Source organism: Pseudorca crassidens, chromosome 18 (assembly GCF_039906515.1).
Source record: "Pseudorca crassidens isolate mPseCra1 chromosome 18, mPseCra1.hap1, whole genome shotgun sequence".
NCBI lineage: Eukaryota > Metazoa > Chordata > Mammalia > Artiodactyla > Delphinidae > Pseudorca > Pseudorca crassidens.
In genome coordinates this window covers 69,649,725-69,676,628 of record NC_090313.1, presented here as the reverse complement: position 1 = coordinate 69,676,628, position 26,904 = coordinate 69,649,725, and the positions used below count along the sequence as shown (strand labels likewise).

Here is a 26,904-nt window from a genome sequence, read left to right as displayed (position 1 = left end):
ATTCTTATATTATGGCTTACATATTTCTCGGTATGGATTTATCCACCATCATCCATCACTGTGCATATATGTTTTGGAGGGGCAGGGGAGGGTCACTTCCTCCTGAGGTTATAGCAGGATGCTGCTCATTCACTAAGAGCACTTAGAAATCCTTCTTATTCCCAGAAAAAAAAAAAAAAAACACACTGTTTCCTCTTCAAGCAGACTTTTATGTCACGTTGTACCGGTGATAATGTTTTTCCTTGTCTTTTACCCCAGTGTCACATTCATTCACTCCTGTACTGCTTAACACTGGTATTGATTTTTCCAGTACTCACTCTTACAACTTTAGAATATATTTTCATTTTTAGCATGCTTCCTGAATTACTTTCTTTTCGTCATCTCTAGGGACTTTTCATTCTCCTTAATAAGCTGGAGCACAGAGGTATGCTCTTGACACCCTTTAACCTTTTCTAAAGGAAAGATTAGTATGCTTTTAGAGCACACATGATTGATGACTATCTCAGCAGAGAAGACAAACATAGCATATATTCTACAGGTCACTGGAACAGGACTCTTAGTTCTCATACACCCTGGATTCATAATAATAATCGGAGGAGGCCAACTTTCAAGGCTCTCACACAAAGAGATCTCAGGATGCCCATGTTGAAACAAAACATAAATACATCTGCTTAGCACAATACACCTGGAGGGGAATTTTCAGATAGATACTGTCATGCTCTATCAAGCTGAATGACCCTACCTGAGAAAGATATTTTAAAATAATGACATCTCAAAGTCAGGATTTGATAAGATAAACGGATTTATAACCCTGAAAGTTTACCTGCAGAACTATAGCATTTTTACCATTGTAACAGTCTTTTCTTGGAAAAAAAAGAGATATTTACTGAATATTTATAATTCCCTTTGCACTAAAGATAATGTACAGATTCCTTTCCTTGTCTCCAAATACTTCTCCCTCATTGCCCTAGATTACTTCTTTTGGCCACAGTTGCATTCTAGCCCTCCTTCAATACTGGCAACCCAGTTCTCACCTCCTCACTCAGACACCGCCCACTTGTATCTTCCCAAAGCATCCTCTTGCTCAGAGAGCTCCTGAGGCTCCACTAGTCCACAGTGCTTTCTGTATTGGTCAGCATGCACAAAGCAATTTTACTTTTTGTACTGAGTAATTAGTCAAGGTTGGACTCAAAGTATCTGAGCTTCCTCTACTCTTCACTCTTTATTGACTTTAACATTGTGAAGCCATTGGCAGACTTATTTCCAATGCTTTTTCTTTGTTTATTTTGTGTCCTTTTATGTTTAGTATGGAAAAGTGCATTTTATAGTGTAAGTTCTTTAAGAATAGGGATAATACTTTTCAAATCCTCTCTACTAATATTTGACATTACCCATATAAAATAAATTGTTGGAAGTAATGGTGCCTCCTGTGTGTAGGAATGAGATGGTCACCCATGGCCATAGTCTTTCTTAAATGGACAACTATATTTTGAAGAACTTTTTTAAAAGATTGCATTACACTGTCTCAACTGAACAGTTTTAAATCATTCTACATGACTGTGCATCAGGTGTTCTTTAAGCTAAATCCAATCAGTGTACAAATTGTGTATTATTTACTTAGTGTTCATAGGGTCCCCAACAGTATATTTGGAAAATTTTACATATATATATATACACACATATATATACACACACACACACATATATATATACATATATATATACACGTGCGTATATATGTGTGTGTGTGTGCATATATATATTATAGATATATATAATATAATATATATTATTATATATATATATATATGAATTGAAGATTAGGCAACGAGCTAACATTAAAAGACTTTATCTTGAGCACCAAACCCACTGGGAATCTCCCCTTCCTGTCTCCTGAATACCTCAAATTGAACACGGTCATGAAGTAATATTCAGACAGCATCTCCTCTGTGAATCTTTTCCTGACATCCCCTCCTTCCTGAACACATAGAAACTGATCCATCACTGGGGCACTGTAACTTTTTATGAATTCCTCTGTTGGTTCAGTTCTCTGTCCTCCTTTGTCTGTGTTATTTTCGAATGCAGGGGTTTCCTCTACTTGGCCCACCCACACATTCAATAGGTTACTATTTCTTTAGTGTTTAACCATATTCAGACACTACACCCTACAGGAGGAATTCAACAGTGAGCAGGAAAGTGGGTCCTCCTAAAAGAGTGGGGAGGGCAAATAATAAACAAGAAATAATATCAAAGTGTATGATGTCCTCTAGACCTGGCAAATATGGGCTCTCAAAAATGTTATTTTTTCTAAAATAAATAAACACTCAAACTTAGAACAAAAGGTAACTACATAAAGTCGATAGACACATAAAGAAAATATTTATTACAGGGCCTGACTGGTATGAAGTTATGAGAAGGTGATTGTGGTTTCTTGGCACATCTCCTATTTGGTATCAGGCAGAAAGTTACATAATCAATTGTCAAAAACTTCATTCACATTTTTTTGCTGTTGCCCAACCAATGGTATTTTCCACATCAAAATTTGGAAATGGGAATAGGTAGCACTGGCTCCACCTGAAGAAGACAGAACTCCAGCCAGAGAAAAAGAAAGACTCCTAGCCAAAAATAAACACACTCTAATTAGTTGTTTCATTTCAAGACGTTGGAACAACTCCAACCCAAGGAAATCAAGGCCTTCAGAGTCAGAACAGTTCATAGAAGAGAAAAAAGATGCTTCATTTATTTAGGAGTTTGATCTGAATCCAATTTGGAATGAAAAACCTAAAACCTATTAGAATAATAAACCTGGATACAGTGTTGTTTTCCTTAATATGAAAAGACCTAGGCTTTGCACGAAATCTATTTTAAGATCTTCAATTTTTTATAATCAGGGCAGGTGTTTAAATGGTTGTATTAAATGGTTTAGTTAGTACTCAGCTTTGTGTTCTGTGAAATATTCTGTTTAAGCTGTTTGCATGCCCTTTATTAAAAGCTCAATTTTAGAAATCTTGTGGACAAATGACCTTCTACTGGCAGATAGTTATGAAGTAGAGAATATATCTGAGATAATTTGGAATCAGGTATAATTTTTAAAAATAGTTAAGAAATATGATGAGGGGGAAACTTTTAATTCTTAGGTTATAAGAATGAATTGACATTAATCTAACTAGATGGAAACTTACAAAGAATGGTTTTGTTTTGTTTTGTTTTTAAACATGATCTCTTCCCAGCTGTGAAACCCAAGAGTCTTAACTTTAAAACAAAAAGGTTGGTAAATATTGATCTTTATTATGTTTGAACTTGAAGAAGAAAGGGAAAAAAAGAGGAGAAAGAATAAAATAGACCGGCTTACAGAGAACGTTTCAGGCTACTCAAAAATGTGAAAGCAGTTTATCAAGAGATTCAGATCCTTGTAACTATTTCATCTGCATCCCAGCAGGTATAAGATTTCTAAATTAACTATAAAAAGTCCAAATGCATTGTACTATTGTCTATACTATTCATTACCTATTTAATTTAAATTAAAGGAAATTATATCAAATACTTTATTCACAGCATCTCTCCTTACACAGCCAACACAATTTTCCATGCCAAAATGCACCCTGGGGAATGAAGAAGTCTTCTGATAGGAGATTTTCATCTTTCTCAACTCACTCATGACCATCACCCAAATTCTTGCAATTCTCCAAATATGCTGTATTTTTTAATGCCTGCCTACTTTGGGCACACAGCATTTTAACTGTCTGGTCAACCCCAGCTCTTCCTTCGAACCTTCATTGGCCCTTCCTCTGGAAAACGTTCCTGATATTTCTTCTTCTTCTTCTGTGCTGTCATAACAGCTTATGGAAACTTTCCTCAGTAAATAATCTGGTTGGGTTAGTTTCCACGTCCATCTCTTCTAGTAAACTCTAAAGATCAAAGACTGTGTTCCTTTCACATTTATATTTCCAGAACCTTGTGGGGTCCTACAACTGAATTAAGCATTTAATAATGTGACAAGAGAAATAACAGTGGAGTTGGAAATCTCAGACCTTGAGCAATGTTTTCACCTTGTAAGCTTGTCTATCAAACTTGTCAACCACAAACACTTTCTATACAGATGACCTCTGGGTCTTTTTCAACACGAAAGGGAAGGGCATATTTAGGCAGTATCTAATTAATTTCTTACGTATCAATTCAAGGTACAGAATAGATGGGAAAACAAAATTGCATCAAAATAATGCCAATTTATACTCTTCTGAGGTAGAAATTACCTCAAGTAAGTACAGAGCCATTAATTCTCAGATTTTAAAGACTGAATTATTTTTATCCTTTCATCAAACAATTAGGAAAGCACTTTTTAGAGCATCAAATGCCTTTAAAAATTTTTATTGATATGAAGAAAAATATCCAAAAACTAGAACGTAATTTATACCTTCTGAACATATCACCACATAAAACGGTGCCATGACATTGAGTAAAATATAAAATCAGTATTTTCAGTTTCAATCACCTAATAATTCATAATGGCCAGTAAATTTTATAAAGATACGTTTTGTTATCTGTATTTGTTTTGTAAAATACGGGGGGGGGGGGAAGCCATGTTAGCACAGCCCTGTATATTTTTTCTAAGCACATTCCCAAAAGCAGAAAAACCACTTTACTCAAAGAAAGCAATTCTAGAGGGGAATTGCATGCAAATGTGGCAACTGAGCTTTGAAGCTCCACATCTCACATTTATGCACACGTCTCACAAATCTCCACACGTTCAGGGCAGGGGCGCATCACATATCATCATCCTTTTATGCACACTCGCATGGTGGGTATCTGATGGGTCACGGTTAGTCTCTTGCACCTGCTGTCATTCAATATCAGTCAGTCGGCTGGAAGTAGCAGCGACGCTGCCTCCTCCACAGTTAATAACACGCCCACTCCTCTGTCCTCCCCACACCAGTGCACCTCACGTCACCGCCGTCTCGGGCACGAACTTCTACGAGAGCTGGCTTCCCGGGCTCCTCATCTTCCCCAATCTGTTCTCTCCTCTGCAGCAAGAGTGATAATTTTAAAACACAGTTCTGGGGCTTTCCTGGTGGCACAGTGGTTATGAATCCACCTGCCAATGCAGGGGACATGGGTTCGAGGCCCGGTCCGGGAAGATCCCACATGCTGCAGAGCAACTAAACCCGTGCGCCACAACTACTGAAGTCTGTGCACCTATAGCCTGTGCTCTGCAACAAGAGAAGCCACCGCAATAAGAAGCCCGTGCACCTCAATGAAGAGTAGCCCCCGCTGGCCGCAACTAGAGAAAGCCCGTGCACAGCAACGAAGACACAACGCAGCCATAAATAAAATAAATTTATTTAAAAAAACAAAAACACAGCTCTGACCATGTCTTTGCTTAAAACCTTTTAATGACTTACACAGGACGTTAAGCTAAAAACCAGCGTCTTTGACGATCTTGCAAGCTTCCATATGTCTGTTCCCTGCCCACCTCCGAGCCCTAGCCAGCTCCAAGCCCTCCTCATTTTCCACACTCCAGCCACTCAGGTGCTTTCAGCCCCCTGGAGGTGCCACGGGCCCTCCCTCCACGGAGTCTGTGCTACCTCTTCTGCCTGGGAATCTCGTCCACTCCCATCCACCACTCTAACTGCTTTGTCTCCCTCAGGCCTCAGCTTGAACTTCACACCCTAAACCTGCCAGGTGATGACAGGTCTCTCTGACACTCACTCTGTTCCCTTCAGGTCTTCCGCTTTGCCTTTAGATCATTATCACATTTTGTAATTCTACACTGTCCTGTCCATTTATATCCTGTCTTCCCCTCTAGCCTGTGAGACAGGGACTGTGGCTGTTCTCACTCCCCAGTTTTATCAAGATCCACAGGGCCTGGCATATAGGATGCACCTAGTACGAAATGTGTTGAGTGAAAAACTGGACTTACCTAAGTGAGTATACCAAACCCAGCAGGAAGAGGGCATGACGTACCTAAGTGAACGTATCAATCAAGAATCGATACAGTTGCTTCTTATTATTTATATTAATTTTGTTCTATAAAGTCGCTGTAAACAGTGAATTAGTGATACTGAACCATTACTCCTAAGAGAAATACACTTAGGTTTCTAGGAGCCTCTAGTCACACGTTTTCATCAACCAATCAACACATAACCTTGTTTTATGTGTGTTTAAAACACCTTGTTTAATATCTATTGTTTATTCATCAACGTTGATCTCACAACACTATAACTCATGCCTGAACGAAGCTTATCTAACACACATCCTTTCTCCACAAGGCACATTCCATCCTCCTTGGGCTTAGGACACTTAGCTCCTTGGTACTACATTTGGGGACCTTTTAGACATTGAAATCACCAATAAAAATTACATAAGTGCAAAAACAGGACACTGATTAGACAGTGAAAAGGACACTTGTCCACAGTGAACAGAAACAAGCAGAGGGTTGTAGTGTCTGGCCTCAGCTGGGAATATGTTCCTCCAGCAACTCAAATTTTTCACTGCTCTGCACATGTCCACAAATGACTGCAAAATGATGCAAATATTGATTGGGGGGTTACAAATAAATCTTAGTGAGTAGGGGAATTTGCAAATACAGAATCCACAAATCGTGAGAATCAACTATACTTGGTAAAAGGTTTATTGCCTCTGTGGAGTGTATATGTACAGGTGCGTATGTACATACGTATGTACTGGACATGGACAGTAGACTCTGCCGGTTTATTCTATGCAGTTCACAACCCTCTATAGGAGTGTAACAAATATTTAATTACCATATCCAACTGGAGAGGATTAAGCCTTCTAAGACTCTCATTCAACTGACTTAACCACTTAATAAGATCCTAGCACCTCCAGTTAGGAGAAAACACTACAATATTCGATTCTTAAGAAGAATATGTAAGATGTAAAAGTACGCCAACAGATCATTAATTATATACTTATTCTTTGTAAGAACCTCAATGCTTTCTGATCATAAACTGTCTTAGAAATAAATGAATGTGTGATTCTTGGACAGTTTCAAAACAACAAAACCAACTCTGAATTTATTTGGTACGTAAATAACCATGCCAACGGATCATGTGCAAATACATCTCAAGCCCAAAGGACATTTTAATACCCTAGTTACTCTTTAAGTAAATCCACGTGAGAATTTTAGTACCTAAAGTGAAAATGGCGAGTTCTGGGCTTCCTGCCAATTTCATTTTGGGTGTGACATTTCTGACTTGCAAGATGTAATTCTTGGAATCTTATAAGCAAATTTTTTTTTTTGCAGTTGAGAATGGTTTTTCCACTCACAAAATTACCTACTTCCCTTTACTTAACAGTTATGGAGGAGCAAAATTTACAGGCATGAGGAGGACCTTCTGAGAGTCAGGACCTCAGCCCATCTCCAGCCCCACACCCCTCTCCTCAATGCTGGAGGCTCCTTGGGAGCATGAGCACCCCACAGCCTAGTAAGGCAGGAAGCCAGTGCCACCAAATCCCCATCCCAGGTTACCTGAGGCAAAGGAAGGAATGAGTATTGGGAGGAGGTGACAGAACCCACTCCCTGCTCCCTCCTCCAGCTTCTCCAAGAGTCCTCCCTCTGGGGTCATCCCAGCCCCTTCTTCCAGAAGCTCCCTGACCTTCCTCAAACTTGCTGCCTAAGCAAACTCCTTATGCTGCTTTTATTTCTTACTTAGGATATGTTTACCCACGTTTGTGAGGAACAGAGAAGAAACAGGTAGTAGAAGGAGGGTAATTTCCCATCGTTCTTTTATCAAAGACTCACCTTCCTCCTCAATGTGGGGAGAGGAAGAGTACTTCCTCAGGGGCACACAGCTCTCTCTCGCCCTGGAGAGCTTGGCCTGCATCCCCTGAAATTTCACAGTGCAGGAACTGACTTCCCATTCTCATTTGAAGAAGCTGAAGACGACTATTGATGGGGCCCGACTCCTGCAAAGGAAATCCAGCAAGGGGGATGGGGGAGGGCCAACACACTGCCCTGTGACTGGGCCCCACGGCCCGCACTCCTAGGCCAGGCCAGGCCAGACGTGTGGGCCATGCAGGACACAGGATGCTGGTGTGAGTACTCGGGCCCTGCTCTGGCCAGTAGAGCTGTCTGGAGGGGCAGAGATGCCTCTTCAGGAAGAGGCTTTTGGGGATGGGGTAGGGATCCTACCAATGCCTCAACCTGAGGAAGGAAGCACAAGTGACCATACAGAATAGAGACTCATTCTTTCTTAAGGCAACTTCAGGTGAGAGGGCCCAACCTGAACCTACGGAGGGTATGCCCCTAAAGAGGCTCAAACACAGCCATCTACAAGGCTCAGCGTATGAACCCACCAGCACAGTAAGAACCTCCCTAGCCCCTTACCTCTCCCCTCCCCCTCTTCCCAATGTGCAGGGAACAGAAGCTAGTGGAGAGCGGGGGCCTGCTCCAGACTGACCCAGGTCTGTGCCAGGAAAAGCCTGACGCTTTGACGTTAAACCAAGGGAGACATCTTGAATAATACTCTGCACTGGACATTAAATGTTGAAATTCAGACTATGTCTGCAACCAAAATCAATATAAGGTTGTGCTCTTTCTAAAAATAAACAGACAATTCTGGGATCTGCCAACATCTCCATCCAGCATCTGAGGAAAAAAACCTCCATCAAATAAAGTTTAAAGGGAGAGTGAAAGGCAAAGTAGTTATGCTTGTTCTAAACGCAATTCTTGTTTCGTTACATTCACTCACAGAGTTAGAGACAACAGGAAGGAAAAGGTAAGGTAGGAAGCCAACTCACGGATTACCAGTCAGAGGTTTAGGAAACAAATTTTAGAGTAGAAGAGCATGTTCAGAAACTCTCAAATCTGTCTCCAGCCAGACTTCTCTGACCTAAAGCCTTGTATCTTTCACGCAAAATGCCCCCCAGTCATCTCTGAAGGAACGTGTTCAAAGGGGGAACCTCCCCCAACTCATATCACTCTCCCCCACAAGGATCCATACTCAGGTTCTTGCAGAAGCTTTTTTGTTCATACTTTCAGTAACAAGTAAATGTGAAGAGGCATAGAGAGCAGTTAGTAGTTTGCTGAAGACAAAACATAGCTATCATTATTACAAGCTGGTCAAGGAAAAGAAGGAAGGAAGGAAGGGAGGGAGGGAAGGAGGAAGGAAGGAAGGAAGGAGGGAAAGAAGGAGGAAAAAAAAAAGACAGAAAGGGGACTTCCCTGGTGGTCCAGTGGGTAAGACTCCGGTGCTCCCAATGCTCAGGGCCTGGATTTGATCTCTGGTCGGGGAACTAGATCCCGTATGCATGCCACAACTAAGAGTTTGCATGCTGCAACTAAGAAGTCCGCATGCTGCAACTAAGAAGTCTGCATGCTGCAACTAAGAGTCCGTGTGCTGCAACTAAGTTTGCATGCTGCAACTAAAAGATCCCGAGTGCTGCAAGAAAGACCCGGCACAGCCAAAATCAATCAATCAATCAATCAAATGAAAGAAAGAAGGAAAGAAAGAAAGGGAGAAAAGAAGGGAGGAAGGGAGAGAGGAGGGAGAGAGGAAGAACTGAAGAGGAGGCAAGGTGCCCAGCCCATCACACATACAGGTGTGTGCCAGGCCACGCCCATGCTCATGGCCAAAGATCTTCCAGGTTGACCACACATAAGGACATGGAGTTTAATCACAGCAGCTCACTCTAAGAGCAGGCAATTCAGCACTGCAGGTGGAAACTGGACTTCAACTTAGTAAGGAGGTCATAGGTGGTAGGTGGATTATGTGATAGATGAAGGAGTGTTGGCAGGACGTGGCATCGGAAGACCTGTTTAAGACTTAGAGGCATCGTTTGCAATCTTGAGAATCTGAGTAAGCTTTTCAATCTTTTTAAGCTTCAGTTTTCTTATCTGTGAGATGGGAAAAACAACCATCACTCTGGTTACCTCACTGGGAGGTGTACAAATAGACACAGTGGGTGTCCAGATGCCTGCTAGAGGACCAAGCCACTCATTCCCCCAGCTCCCAGAGAGTTGACTGCTGGCGTTCCTCTCTGAGACTTGCCATTAGCCTTTCCCAAGGTCTGCCTCTGGGGCCTGCCTACTCCAACAATTCCTTGATCCAGGTTCAAAATATCTTCAGAAGCCAACTCCATCTCTCCACCATCACTGCTTCCACCATGAGTCATGCCTCCATCATCTCTCATCCAGATTCTTGCAATAATTTTATAATTTGTCTCTCTCATTCTTCCCTTGACCCCCTACAGCCTCAATGATTCCTTTAAAACATGACTTAAGTCATGTCCTCCATTACCTCTCACTCCCTTACATAAAAGCCAAAGTCCTTGTGGATGGCTACCAAGCCCTGCACGATGTCCCACCACTGGCTCACTCGTCCTGGGGAACCTTCTGATCTCATCTTGAAGTTTACTGCTCTCCCTCTTATTCATGTCACCCCAACCATGCTGGGCTCCTCGCTCTTGTTCAAACGTGCCAGGTGGGCTCCAGGCTCAGTCCACACCTTTGCACCTGTGACTCCTTCTGTCTGGAATGCTCTTCCTCTACGTGACTTACTCCCTCACTTCCCTCAAATCTTTGTACAAATGACTCCTGATCCGTGAGGTCTTCTCTTGCCACCCTAATTAAAAGTGCAACACCCTGTCCTTTTTTCCTGCTTTATTTTCCTCCTTAATACTTATTATTTATCAACATACTATATATTTTACTTATAATATTTGTTTACATTTGTCTCCTTGCACTAGAATATAAGTTCTGTGATGGTAGGAATTTTGGTCCTATTTTGTTCACTGCTATATCCTCAGCACCTAATACAGAGCTGGGCACATAGTAAGTGCCCAATAAATATTTACTGGTAGAACAAATAAATTAATAAAGGGTGAGGAATTTCCCTAACAAATGGTTATTAACAATTTTGTAAGTATCCAACAAAATTCAGATACGCCTGATCTAAATATATGTGAATACATATCCACACATGTAACATTTTGAACACAGTGACATTATACATCAAAAGGCACATGAAAAATCTGTAGTTGGTTAGGTGGTGACAGCAATGCATTCTGAGAATTGACATTATCAACATGTAACTCCTACTACTCCATCTCATTTCTGTGAGATAGAGCCAAGGAATGACACGTTTTCATTATTGTGACGTTGTTTCTTCTTTGTCAAAGAAACTGGTGAGAAGTCTGTGAAATTCTAAGGGCAGATGTTAGCATACAGTCTATGTGTTTTTCTTTCCCTACCATTCCTCAAAGCACTAGTGCTCTAAGCATCCAATCACATCATTGTCTTCCATAATGGGTACTAAACCTGGGTGTCCTTTCCAAATGACAAACAGTTCTTGATGGTAGAAACAAATCCTCTGTCTTCTGAAATTTGCCTGGACTCTGTCCCCACTCCAGGTCCAGCTTCTCAGAATTTAGAGTAGACTTCTCACCAAGCTGACAAAAGGCTTTGCTGGATCCATTAACAGAGCCATCTCCAGTTTTTGCTATTAGCCAACAATTTGTTGTATTGTACTTGCCAACGATTTCTTTGCTCTACCAAATTGCTGGAGTTATCATAGTTGGCAGTGGTTTAAAGGGAATGGGTCTCCCAGCAACACCTGACAGGAAAACAAATTTGAACCAGAAACTCTTTGGTTTCGGTGGCACTCAGCCTTTCCCGCTTTGCCAAATCTTTCTGTTTGCTAGCCAGTCACTCTTTGGAAAGGGATAGAGAGCATGAGACACAGAACGAGTCACACTCACTACCTTCCAGGCATTGTGAGAAATGTGACTGGTCCATCACAAGCCCTACTGAAGCTTTTGCATAAACTCCCAGGATCAATCTCCCTCTCGGCTCCCAAGACAGCTCTGACTCAGACACTGTGAATAGAAGACACCCACTGACTGTCCTCACGGATCCTCTCTCAGACCCCATGAGGTCTTTGTTGCTGTAGGTCACTAGAAAAAGCAACTCAAGGATTTGAATAATGAGAAACTTCAGGCCTGAACATTTTGGTGGTGAAGGGGGCTAGGAAAAAAGGAAAAATTCTAATGCTGATACAGAAGAAGGCAAAGCAATGGAAAAGCATATTCAGTTGCCCCCAAAGCAGGTACAACACCGCAGAGCAGTACTTTTGAAGTTGTGGGAAGCCCTTTGGAGACTTCTTTCTAGAATAGTAAAGGGTGTGTATGAAAGACTGAGAGCAGAAGCAGAAATTCTCATGCTGGGAGTCCCTCTGCAATTTCAGAGAGCTCGCTAAGGAGATGGTCATTCTAAACTTGGCAGATCTTCAATGGGAAAGCAGCCCTGCGTTTCCCCCAGCCTCTGGACATGCAGGTTACTTGGGTGCTATTTATGTTTTGATTGACAAGTGTACACTCTGTCTAGATAAGTAGCGAAGCATCTCTTGCAATGATGCTTCAAAGGAGCAGCTGTCTGGAAAGATGAATCAATGCCAGGATAATTCAAGAGCCGATCCAAACACCAGTAACCACGGTGAACATTAACAGATGAGGCAAACACTTGAAAGAGGCGACTTACTCTGAATCCACACTGCACTAAAGGTAAGACAGAGTGACACATATTTCTTCTCATTTATTTTTCATTAAGAGGTTCTCCAACCAAGAATTATCATCTTTAAGGGATTATCTTGGTTTCTATTATTTGTGACTGTCATATTACTTTCAAAACTAGGAAGAGACACAGTACCTTATTTCCCATTCTCGTAAATTCTTTAGCATGGCACTCAATGTCCCTAATGATTCTGTGCCATATGCTTTCACATTCCATCTACTGCCACCATCCATACATTCTATCTAGTAAAATCTGAGGGCCCATCAGTCCTTAAATGTGCATAAACCTTTGCTTATTCTCTTCCTTCTGTCTGGAATTGCTTCCCCACAACCCCATTGAATCAAACCCTAATCACTGTCCAAAGCCCAACCCAACTGACATCTTCTTTGGGGAAACCCTCCCAAATGTCTTCCTAATTTAATTTGTTCCTGAATGTGTGATCCTCTAGTATAGTAATGACCCTACTACAGCATTTGTCATACTATGTGCATGTCCATTGGTCATGGGCCTCTTTCTTCTACTCTACAATGAAGTTTTTTGATGGATTGGTCTGTATCTTACTGATACACCTCCTGCTCCTTCATTAAATGTTTTATGAAAGAATGTATGAAGGAGAAAAAGTCAGAATCTCTTTTGCTCTCTCACTTTTCACTCTTTTGTTTACTGAACAGAAAACTACAGTAGTCCAGAGAGATTGAGTCTTGCCCTAGATAACGTTATCAAAGCTGAAAACACAGAATAAAATCTAAAGTTCCTTTTTGGAGCCATGAACATGTTTTAATGTTAGGGCAACTATAGTGTGTTTTTCCCAATAACAAGAAGTATGTAATGGGGAAAGATCATAGGTGATATAAAGAAGAAAGCAATATTTCTTAATAAAGTTCTGAAACTTTAGATTAAAACTCCAGTGTAATCACCTGCATGGTCTGCAACAGGTATCAGTCTCTAGCAAAAAGGACTGTTCCTTCTGGATCTGACCTCTTTTTTCCCCAAACTCTCAACACACACTGAAACCCACAGACACTACCAAACTCAAATGTTGACCATGCTTGAGTGGTACTGATGTCAGCAGAGAGAAGTCAAGGAGTCAGTTTTCAAGAGCTGGGAGCATCATCTCAGTGGAGGTTCCAGGGAGTGGGAGATAGAGGCAGGGACTTTGACTCTACTTTCCTTTATTCCTACATTATAATTCTTTAAGTCCATGTGACTGATCAACACGCAATCTTTAGCAAGTGGGAATCTTCATCCAAGAGAAAAGGAATTTTCTGATGTCAATAATTTATGTAAATTCACTGAGTGTAAATATCTTGGAGGGTTCTAGTAATACTATTCTTATGTTTTTCATTGAATTAGCAGAGTCAAAGATCAAGGCAAAGGTTACCATCTCTTGGGCTTCAATCCCTCCAGCTCCCAGGGTTCCAGACATTGCAGGGACTGGTGGGCAAGGAGCTTTACCCGGAGGCATCCCCATGTAAGTGTCTCTCTGGAAGCTACTGAAAGGGAGAAAGTGTAATTTCATCATTATCACATCAACATGCCCATTGATGTGTTTATAATGTACAGGAGCATTCCTAAAGCATTTGGCCATAACTGCTGGGTCAGTTCACCGGCAGTCAAGATTCTCCAAGAGTGCTATGGAACAGGATGCTAATGGCATGCAGCAGTAACAGAATGTCAAAGTGATGATAGTTTAAGATACATGAGATATCAGTAAGGGTGACAGCAAAAAGAGATGCAGAACCTTATCTCTGTAGGAAAAGAGAATGGCTTAGTTAAGCTAAAATGGCATTTTATTCCATAATCATCACCATTTTTCTATCACTAATCATTATCAGTCACTGGGTCAGAGTTAATTCACACACATACACACACACAAGCCAATGGATATAATCTCAGACTCTGATCTGCTCAGCTCCCACTTGGTTTTCAGTAGGTGAATTTAGAAGCAGCTGGAAATATATATATATTTATATATTTAGTATATATATATATACATTATACATATAATATATATTTAGTGTATATATATATTAATATATATATGTAGTCATGGAATTAGAGATTACAGCAAGAGTGATAAAGGTACTCAAAGGTAAAATGATTTGTGTACATGAGAGTTAAGGGAATCTTGGAAGAACAAGGGTTCTTCACCAAATATAAAGTCTTAGGACCGTCATGTCACTTTCATTTGTGTTTTATATACTCTGGCTTCCACTGTCTTTTCATTCTACTCGCTTTACCTGAGTGTCGCAGCCATTTCTATGACTTCTATATATTGATGATATCCTAATATCTGAGGTCTAGACTCATAATTTTAAAAGCTTATTGGTATTGAATATTGGTGTTTTCCAGACACCTCAAATTCAACACATCAAAAAATATATGACTACAGTGGGTCAAAGATGGGTAGTTTTGATTCTTAGCAGGTGGATTATATGACTGTGTTCAATGACAAAAAATTTAGGGCAGTGTTTCTCAAATTTTTAGAACCCATGGGTTAACTACTTCATTGGTACACATGGACCAATAATGTTTACATTTTTTAGGGATTCATCACAATTTTAAACAATTAAAAATTAAACATTTCATAACTGATTCACTTTGCTGTACACCTGAAACTAACACAATATTGTAAATCCACTATACTCTGATAAAAATTTTTTTTAAAAAATAAAAAATTAAACATTTCAAATAAATACTAACAATACTTTTATATCTGCAAGAAGGATAATATTTTAAAAATTCTAACAGGTTATTAAAAAGGAATTTTCTGTTTGTTTCAACTGAGGCCACAAAACAATAGATGTCAGTACTCTCCCACTTCAAGATGAGGTGTAAACTATTCATAAAGGAGTTTATCAAGGCCAAGAAGGAAATCTGAGATGGAAAAGAAAATATCATTGGAAAACATTGTTGGGGTGTTGTGACATTTTCCTTCTCTATCCACAAGGGGAAATGGAGAGATAGTCCACCTACCTCACCTCAAAGATAAAGAGACAAGTTCAAGAAGGTAACTCCTGGAGCTTGATATGTGACTTTGCTTGTGGGACAAAGTAAACTTGTGTCTGACTCACAACAGAAAATATAAAAGGAAGAAAACTAAGTGAAGCAGAGCGAAGATTGTCATAACACACTTAAATTCCATTTATGATGGATCAAATGTATATGTTCCCAGTAGATGAGAATTTTATTAAAAAAAAAATCCCCAGGCATGCAAGAAAATCAAGCAAAATCATGAAAAAAAATGAAACAAATGAAACTTAAGTTTTTGCACAGCAAAGGAAACTACAAACAAGATGAAAAGGCAACCCTCAGACTGGGAGAAAATATTTGCAAATGAATCAACGGACAAAGGATTAATCTCCAAAATATATAAACAGCTCATGCAGCTCAACATTAAAAAAACAAACAACCCAATCCAAAAATGGGCAGAAGACCTAAATAGACATTTCTCCAAAGAAGACGTACAGATGGCCAAGAAGCACATGGAAAGCTGCTCAACATCACTAATTATTAGAGAAATGCAGATCAAAACTACAATGAGGGCTTCCCTGGTGGTGCAGTGGTTGAGAGTCCACCTGCCGATGCAGGGGACACGGGTTTGTGCCTCGGTCCGGGAAGATCCCACATGCTGCGGAGCGGCTGGGCCCATGAGCCATGGCCGCTGAGCCTGCGCGTCCAGAGCCTGTGCTCCTCAGCAGGAGAGGCCACAACAGTGAGAGGCCTGCATACCGCAAAAACACACACACAAAAAAAACCTCAAAACAACAACAACAAAAAACTACAATGAGGTATCACACCAGTTAGAATGGGCATCATCAGAAAATCTACAAACAGCAAATGCTAGAAAGTGTGTGGAGAAAAGGGAACCCTCTTGCACTGTTGGTAGGAATGTAAATTGATACAGCTACTATGGAGAACAGTATGGATGTTCCTTAAAAAACTAAAAATAGAACTACCATACGGCCCAGCAATCCCACTACTGGGCATATACCCTGAGAAAACCATAATTCAAAAAGATACATGCACCCCAATGTTCACTGCAGCATTATTTACAAAAGCCAGGTCATGGAAGCAACCTAAATGCCCATCGACAGATGAATGGATAAAGAAGATGTGGTACATATATACAATGGAATATTACTCAGCCATAAAAAGGAACAAAATTGGGTCATTTGTAGAGACGTGGATGGACATAGAGACTGTCATACGGAGCGAAGTCAGAAAGAGAAAAACAAATATCGTATACTAACACATATATGTGGAACCTAGAAAAATGGTACAGCTGAACCGGTTTGTAGGGCAGAAATTGAGACACAGAAGTAGAGAACAAACATATGGACACAAAGTGGGGAAAGTGGCAGTGATGCGGGGGTGATGGTGTGATGAACTGGGAGATTGGGATTGACATATATACACTAATATGTATTAAATGGATAACTAATAAGAACCTGCTGTTTAAAAAAATAAATAAAATTCAAAAAAAAACCAGAAAAATGTCCAAATATGCAACATCAAATGACCGAATATCAAGAGAAGTTTAAAAAAAAACCAATCTGTTAAGTGATCAGAAATTTAGAATATCAATGATTATTATTCAAGTAAATAGGTGGCAAAATGGTGAGTTTCACCAGATAACATAATCTATAAAAAGAATCAAATGGGAATTCTGGAAATAAAAAATATAATAACCTAAATTAAAAATGTGATGAATGGGTTAAATGATAAATTAAAAATGGTACAAGGAAGAATTAGCAAACTGGAGATGAACCAATTGAAAGTACATAGACTGAAATCATGAAGAGAAATAAGGAACAGCAAGTACAGAAAAGATCACAAGAAAAAAGACCACAAGAAATATACGAGACACTGTAAAAAACAAAAACAAAAAATCTGATGATTATTAGCTTCAGAAGAAGAGGGGAGAGACAATGGGTCAGAAGCAATATGTGAAGACAGACTGGCTGTGAATTTTGCAAAACTGACAAATGACGTAAAATGATAGAGACATAAAGATTCTAGAGCCTCTACCACTGTCAAGCAGTACAAATACAAGGAAAACCATGTCTAGATACCTCATAGTAAAACTGCTGAAAACTAAAGTCTGTAAGACAAGGTTCATTACCTTCAAAGAGCAATAATGAGAAATAGCTGACTTTTCAACTGAAACTGTGCATTGTCCATAAGACAATGAAACGGCATTTTTAAAGTGCTGAAAGAAAAAAACTGCCAACCTAGAATCTTATAACTAGAGAAAAGAGACTTCAAAAACGAAAGTGAAAACATAAATTTATTGTTCCTATTTCATGCTATACATAAAAATCAATCCTAAGTGGATTGCAAACCTAAATGGAAATAAAAAAGAAATGAAAGAAGGAAGAATGGAAGGGAAGAAGGAAGGAAACTAACTTCTAGAAGTGAATTTAAGAGAATATCGTCATGACATTAAGGGTGGGCATATTTTCTTACACAGGACACAAAAGTTACTAACCATAAAGAAAAAGACTAAAAAGTAAGATTTCATAGAACTGGGAATTTCTGTTCATCAAAGAACACCATTAAGAAAGTGAAAAGACAAGCCCCAGACAAGAAAATATTTGCTATCCACATGTGTGACAAACGGCTCATATTTATAACCTACAAAGAACTTCTACAAAACAGTGAGATAAAGACCAAGAGTCCCAATTTTTAAATAATGGTCAGAAGATTTATTCAAGCATTTCACAAAAGATGATATCCAAATGGTCAGTAAGCATTTGAAAAAGTACTCAACAATCACTAGTTATCAAGGAAATTATAATTGAGACAGTAATAAGGTATAAACACTAGAATAGTAAAAATGAAGAAGATAGAAAATATCAAGTGTCGCTAGGATAGGGAACCATTGGAATTGTCATCAGTGCATTTAAATGGGTACCATGTTGGAAAACTGGCTGGATCTTCTAAAGCTCAATGCACACATACTCTGTTGCCCAGATGTTCAACTTCTAGGTGTAAACTCAACAGAAATATGTACGAAAAGACATGTAAGGAATGAATATAGCAACATTACTTGTAACAGGGAAAAACAGAAAAGTTCAAATGCAGTTGTTTATGTATCTGTCCCCACCCTGCTCCATCCATACTCCTATTGATTTCCAGTTAGTCAGAGACTCCACACTGAACAAGGTCAAAATTAAAAGGTCCTTTAAACACCCATATTCTAAGTGACCAGCTATCTGGCTCTGTGGTAATCTAGATGTGGGGATATTCTGGTGAGACTGGAAGAGAGAGAGGGGTTCTACATCTCTAACAAATTGATGTATAGCTACGAAAATTTTGCCCAGAAAACTTGGCTTTCTAATGATAACTACACAGTAAATAGCAGATATATTTACCAAGCATTTCTGCAATAAGCATACAAATTATAGGAGATGCATTGTCCGTTACTCAGTTTAAAAAGAGTAATAAAAGTTAATAAAAATAATTTAAAAATAAAAATATTATAATATGTAAAGAAGTAGAGTTTTTTCTTTTAACTCCGTTTAGACTATAGCACACCCTATAGTCTTTTGGAAATAAGGTTTAAGGCACAGATACATTCTTAAGCATTGACATGATTTTCCAAATGTCCTATTTCTTATTTTATTTATTTATTTTTTGCGGTACGTGGGCCTCTCACTGTTGTGGCCTCTCCCGTTGCGGAGCACAGGCTCCGGACGCGCAGGCTCAGTGGCCATGGCTCACGGGCCCAGCCGCTCCGCAGCATGTGGGATCTTCCCGGACCAGGGCACGAACCCGCGTCCCCTGCATCGGCAGGCAGACTCTCAACCACTGCGCCACCAGGGAAGCCCTAAATGTCCTATTTTTTAAATGCAACTGAATAACATTCCTCAAATGCAACCTTCTCCCGCCTTACCTTTGCTCAACACCTATTGGGTGCAGAGCCTACAAAGAGGGTGGACTCCACACCTCTTCTCTCCCTACCTATACAAGTCCGCTCAGAAGCATAGAAAGGATCACAAATCACAAGGTATTCTAAAGCCCACAGTGGCTGAACGTAGAATTCAGACAAATTCCTCATATGCCCCCTGGAATTCTCAAAAACGTTTTTCAAAGTGCACATGGATGATCACCCATAAGGTGGTTCCTGATTCTCTTCAAGGAAAAGATGTTGTAAGTTGAGGGTGTCTTTCATCAGTCTCCAAGGGGAAGGACCTTTGCACATAAGACTGAGGATAAAGCTCCAACAGAGGCTTAAATCAGAGGTCAACCAAGGATTGGGTGTAATTACAGTGAATTTCACCTCCTTCAAACCCTCCTTCCACTGTTTCCAGTTGTGGAAGCTTAGGCAAGACAACTGACCTTCCTAAATTTCAGAAGTTCTCATCTGTCAAAAGGAACAAAAATGCTTGCCTTGAGAGGCTTCTGTGGAAATGAAATGAGATAACACATAAGGAATACAGTACTTAGCCTGTTATGGCCTGGTACAGAGTAAGCAGCGAATGATTATTAGATTTATTATTTTTATTGTTGTTGTTATTACCACAATAAGAATTATTATCATTCTATTATCTCAGACACCTAAAGGTAATTTCCATATTAAAGTACAGCAGCACTATCATTTGGGAAAGGAGCATCCCTCCTCTTATGCTACAGCTGTAAATTTGTTTTGTCCCTCTTATTACAATATCCATTGGATCAGAAGTCTTCTTAAATGAATCACAATAACAACAGCAATAATAATTAATACATACCAAGTGTTTATAGTGAGGCAGACATGCGTCTAGGGTTTCACGTGCGTTATCTCACAACCACCTGATGATGCAGGTACTTCTGTTATCCTCACATGATAAATTCACTAAAAGAACACATGTTATTTTTTCCTTCTATTGCCCAGACCAAGGTTTGTTGTTTGGCCTCCAGGAAAACAAAATCTCGTTTATATTGCTCTGATGGTGATGTGCACAAGGTACACAGATGACATGAAGGAGAGGGTGCCCAGCAACGACTCTGGAGGCCAGCAAAGGCGTCACACAGAAGAAAAGTGCAAGCCTGGCCTTAAAGGATGATAAAGACTCACCAGGCAGAGCAAAATTAAAAAGGCCAGAGCATAGAGTCCCTCTGGGGACTGGAAATAACTGCAGGGGCTAAAGCTGAGGGAATGACACAGGGCAGAAAGGCAGGCTCGGAGCTAAAGTGACGGCCAGGGCCAGAGTGTGAAAGACCAGCACACCAAATTACAGTGTCTGCATTTAATGCTGTAGGGATTGTGGCAATGGGGAGCTCTGAAAGGATTTAAGCTGGGGTTTTACATGATCCTTTCCCATACAATTCCTCTTACAAAGACCTCTCACTGGCAGCATGGAGGTTTTTAATTCTAGACACCAGGAATTACTGAATACAGAATGTAGGAAAATGAGAAGGACTTGCAGGAAGTCAGTGGTAGTAGAGCTGGGAAAGAGGGACAGATGCCAGAGAGAGGAAGTAGAATGGGAAGGGTTTGGTGGTGATGGGACACGCCTGGTGAACAGGAGGAGAGAGGCCAACAAGACTCCCAGTCTCAACGACTGAATGGATGGTGGTGACGATAAACAAAACAAGAACATGGGACAGAAAAGAGGTTTTAGTTTTTTGTTCTTGTTTTGGGGGTTATTTTTGTTTGTGTATTAAGGAAAATAATGACTTTAGTATTGAGCATGTTGGAGAGGAGTGATAAGGATTTGCAAAATTTCTAATTACCAGATTGGCAAATATTTAAAGATTAAAAAAAAAAGATTTTGGAGGGGCTCCCAACAGACTACAGGAGTCTTTTAGTGGTTGGAACCTTGCCTTGGGTCAGCTGGCCTTGGGTTTGAGTCCTGCTGCTACAAGCCACACAGGGCTATGTAGAATTGTGGGTAAAATGTTAAATGCCTACACATTTTGACTACAAAGTCCTACTTCTGGGAATTTATCAAAGAGAAATAATCGGGAGGGCTCAGGATGTGTGACCAAGGCAGCTTCCTGTGGCATCGTTTATAGTAGCAGGTAGTGGGATGAAGTGTTCAAAAATAAGAGAAGGAAGTCATGGCACAGCTATAAAGTTGAATCCTATGCAGCCAGTGAAATGATGCATAATCATGTTTCTTACATGAAAAGATGCCCACCCCTCTAAGGAAAAGTCAGAGCACACGTCCGCATGTCCAGAGCAACCCCATCTCATCCATCCTTCCCCTCCATCACTCTCTCCAAATGCTGCCTCTTTTACAAGACTTCTCTGACTCGACCTCCCAAGTCACTATCATTTCACCCAGTTTATATCCTTATGATTCATCAAGCTTCTTAATCATCATGGGTATCTGTTTCTCTATCAAATGGAAACCACGTGAGAATTATGGTGACATTTAACTAATTTGTGTTAAATGAGTAATAGGTAAATACATAAATATTCCTGGTACAATATAAGTGCTGAATACTTTTCAACTGTAATTATTATTATCCTCTCCCCCTAATAACTCTGTGCTAAGTATTTGCTTTTATCTTCCCAACATCACTTTGAGATCTCTCAAAAGTCCCTTGTATATAGTAGGTAAATATGTGGGGTTGAAAATGATGAAATACATACCAATATTTAGGGAACACCAGATTATTTCTTAATGTAACAAGGAAATGGGCTATTAATTCTCTTTCTATGTGAAGGTATTACTTATCATATATACAAACATATATAATAGATTAGAAGTTATTAAAAATAGGATAAGTGATAGAGTTTTTCCCTATTTAAATATTTATAAGTTTGCAAATTCTTAAAGGAGGATTTGGATAACGCTAACGTGTGCTTTAAAATTAATCTGTGAAATACTGCCTGTCAACTACCATGTGATCTAGCTAGTGGAATCACTTCTGGGTATATATACAAAAAATATGAAAACACTAGTTCAAAAAGATATATGCACCCCTATGTTCATTGCAGCATTATTTACAATAGCTAAGATATCAAAACAACCTAAGTATCCATCGATGGATGAATGGATAAAGAAGATGTGGCACATATATACAGAGGAATATTACTCAGCCATAAAAAGGAATGAAACTGAGTTACTTGTAGTGAGGTGGATGGACCTAGAGTCTGTCATACAGAGTGAAGTCAGTCAGAAAGAGAAAAATAAATACCATATGCTAACACATATATATGGAATCTAAAAAAAAAAAACGGTTCTGAAGAACCTAGGGGCAGGACAGGAATAAAGACACAGATGTAGAGAATGGACTTGAGGACACAGGGAGGGGAAAGGGTAAGCTGGGACGAAGTGAGAGAGTGGCATGGACATATATACACTATCAAATGTAAAACCGATAGCTAGTGGGAAGCAGCTGCATGGCACAGGGAGATCAGCTTGGTGTTTTGTGACCAACTAGAGAGGTGGGATGGGAGGGTGGGAGGGAGATGCAAAAGGGAGGAAATACGGGGATATATGTATATGTATAGCTGATTCACTTTGTTATAAAGCAGAAGCTAACACACCATTGTATGTTAAAAAAAAAAAAAGCCAAAAAATTAAAAAAATAAATGAAAAGGTAAAATTAAGTAGGCTCCTGAACAATGTTGGTCCAGAAAAGAAAAAGTGCTAAGAAATGAAATAATGAGAAGTAAAACTACCTTAAAGCAGTATCAATCGATTTCATGAAAGAAACACACATACACTGATGTTAATAAAGTGACAAATGCCGCTACCTGACATTCTACCTGCCCCTCTCCAAATAAAGAGGATTTGCCCTTTGATACTTATTACTCCTTTGCAAATTTCTTTCACAAATTCATTTTGCATTGCCTTCTCTTCTTTTTTTTAAGTGTTAGTTATGTAAAGACTAATATTATTTGAATGCAGTGATTTTGAATAATACAGAAACATTCTTTTTCCTGCATTTTCCTCTCTCATCTCCTTTGTGACTCTCATATTTTTGTGTCTCTCTTCTGTTGTATAAGATGAATGCCTAATGTTCTCCCATAAAAAAAATGACATGTTAATGAGAGTATGCTAAATATAAAAGTATATGCATGAAAAAATGGTATTTCTAGGGAATCTGGGGAGTCAGGAGGGCAGTCCCTGTTAGGTACAGGGGAGAAGTTCTGGTTTCAGAAGAGAGAAACTTGCAATTTCAATTCCTTGAAATCTATCAGAAGCCATTTTTTCATGGCCATAGGAAGGCCACCTGATAAGGCTGCAATTGCAAATGTACTCCTTGCGCAGAATTTCTGATACACTATGACAATGGAGTAGTCTGCACACTTAATAGCGTGAAATTTGGGGAAGAATTGGCAGCCAAGTGTGTACCTAAGAAAGTCCATCCTAATTTGAGGACAGGTTTTGTTAATAAACCAGGATATAAAGATTTATCTTCCCCTTCCAAAAAAATAACTAAATAAATAACTGCAATGGCAATAAAATGCCTTAGGTTAAGCTCTGCTTGCATTAAAGTATTGCCCACAGCACCATAGCTTTTATGCTGGTGGGCAGCTCTGCTTCAGCTCCTCAAGATCTTCAGCAACATACATTTAACAGTGTGACACATTAAAGGGAGAGCAAATTTCTTTTCTTCACGCCAGATGGGAATAAGAAACGTGAGTGTTGTGCAAAATGAAATAATATCTATAAATCTAGCATTTTATCATCCCATTTCAGACTATAAAATTAGAAGATTCATCAGTTACACCTCTACTCATGAAATATAACTGCTGAGGTATGAGATCCCTGTGGGAAGACTGATACAGATAACACATTCCAAGAGTGAAGCCATACATCAGTGAGCATCACGGGATTAGCAAGAGCTGTGACCCTCATATCTAGCTGCATTTGCGTTATGCTATAGGATGCCAGGAGTGTACCAGGAAACAAAGAATTGTTAGGAATCCACTTATTACCAACTCTGCAACTCTGGGCCTTCTGGAGATCTGACTTCATAGTTTCTCTGCATACAAAGATATTCCCAAATGATATTAAGGTAATATTCAAAATTGCCTAAAAGATAGTTTCCTATTATTAGGACGCTACTTCCTTAAGGGGAAAAATAGGCAAGTTTTCACTTATTTCTTCTCTCTCTCCTTTTTCCCAGTTTCTAATTCTAACCCACATCCACGCTCTTTGTCCTCATGATTGTGACAATGACACGTGATATCTGCAAGGTGATGAAAATGTTTAGAGCTCTTCCACCTTCATTATCCCATGTGATCCTCCAGTCACCCAGGGAGGTTGGAGCAGAAATGGCTTAATGACTTGACCAAGAGCTGGGATGAAAACGCAGAGATTCTGAATACTTTTCCAGTGTTTCCTTTCTCTTCCTCTCTCTCTCAATATGCTGTGCGCCATTTCCTTTCCCAATGTTCCAGTGATGTTATTAGCAAACTAGGAAAAATACATGTCAGAAATTCTTTGTTTCCTGCATTTTTTTTTTGTTTTGTTTTTCTTTTTGAAAGACTAGCTGTAGAACCCAAGGAAAATAACATAGGATTCTGTGTCCATTTCCTCCCTATTTGAGTCATGTTAGATGGGCATTATGCCTACTTCAGGCCTGGAAGGTTCACCCTGACTTACCTTGTTTGGAAACGTACACAAATTAGTTAATCATACATAATAAACTACTCCAAAACCCAGTGGCTTAAAAACAGTTAAGTATTTATCACCTTTGCCATTTTTTCATGGTCAAGAATTTGAGAACAACTTAGCTGGGCAGTTGACCTGGAGGAGTCCTTCATGAAATTGCAGTCAGGGCTGCAATTATCTGAAGACCCGAGGATCAACTTACAGGCTGACCACTCATGTGACTGGCAAGTTGGTGCTGCCTAATGGTAGGAGGCCTCAGCTCCTCTCCACATAGTCCTCTCCCAGGACTGCGTCAGTGTCCTCACAACCAGACCAAGCAACCCGTGAGAGCAAGTGCAAGCCACAGCGCTATTTACGACCCAGCCTGGAAAGCCATATGCCATCCACTCACTGTGTTCTGTTTATCACACATGCCAGCCTGGATTCAACATGAGGTAAAACCACATGTGTGAAGAATCACTGGGTCTATTCTGGAGGTTGGTATGATTACTGTGGACTTCCCTGAGGGAGTCACCAAATATACCATTGCCCCCAAGAAAGAAGAATGTCCTGGGGTGTATACATCATGGCAGAGGGTTGATGTCACGTTGGTGGATAGTTGGCGCTTTTTTTCACCATCACCCTCAATCTTCCTTCTCCTGGGAACTATCCCTCCAGTGCATGGCCACCATGGGAACCACTCTGGACTTATGTGTCCCTGACTCCTTAACCACAGTTTGTTGGTTCAACATCAGGCAACTCACCCAAGAGGGAGGAGGGGCATTGAAAATAGCATCCCCCAGACTATACAATTGACTGGTCCATGTGGGACACCCAACTCATAAGCTAATACAGTCATTCCCTGGGATTTTGAACTTGAGATCCAAACAACCTTGAGGGAAATTTCCCTTCCTCTAATGGTATAGAATATCAAAGTACAGAATATCAAACTTCTCCATGTGGAGGACCTGGTCAGTAGTGAGAAAGTAGGTCAGTAGTGAACAAAGCAGAGATTAGAAGAAGAGGAAATCTGGGGCTTCCCTGGTGGCACAGTGGTTAAGAATCCGCCTGCCAATGCAGGGGACACGGGTTTGAGCCCTTGTCCGGGAAGATCCCACATGCCACAGAGCAACTAAGCCCGTGCGCCACAACTACTGAGTCTGTGCTCTGAGAAGGCCACACACCACAATGAAGGGTAGCCCCCACTCTCCACAACTAGAGAAAGCCTGTGCACAGCAGTGAAGACCCAACGCAACCAACAGATAAATCAATAAATAATTTAAAAAATAAAAACACTTGGAGTTTTTCAAAAAAGAAAATCTGAGCTCCTGCCCCCACCCCGGTTAGACTGTACCCTTCTCACAGCTTAGTCTGTGTCCTTTACAACCCTTTGGATTCTGTGAACCAATAAATTTCCCCTCACGGATAAACTAATCTAAAGAGTTGCAAAATTGTTCACAGTTCCACTCAGATGCAGAGAAAATATAAATTTTGTCTGGTCTTCGTGGAGAGAAAATGTACTTGACTTTCTCTAATCTGGGATAATTACTCTCTCCTGTATCTGCGAGCTCCCTCCTGATGGTATTGGGTTGAATAAAGGGAACAGAGCTCATACGGCCCTGGGGCTCTGGAGCACAGAGGTTCTTAGAGCTCCGTGGTTCCTCTGGCCTCAGGTCAGGTGTCTCCTGTCCACCTGACCACTGCTTACACCCTGACAAAATTCACAGCTGCAACCTCTGGAGCGTGTAACTCACGATCTAGCCTCTCTCTGCTTGCACTCCAGTAGCACCTCCTCCGGTGCCCCTCAACCCTCACTGGCTACAGAGCACAGCTGCA

At 40.2% G+C, this 26,904-nt stretch overlaps 1 long non-coding RNA gene across 1 annotated transcript; it reads left to right on the top strand.

Moving 5' to 3' along the window:
- Positions 1 to 13,885: 13,885 nt before the first annotated feature.
- LOC137211335 (uncharacterized) lies at positions 13,886 to 24,877 on the top strand. The gene is made up of 3 exons (XR_010937034.1): positions 13,886 to 13,997; positions 24,359 to 24,490; positions 24,602 to 24,877. It is a non-coding gene; the product is annotated as an uncharacterized lncRNA (long non-coding RNA).
- Positions 24,878 to 26,904: the final 2,027 nt, after the last annotated feature.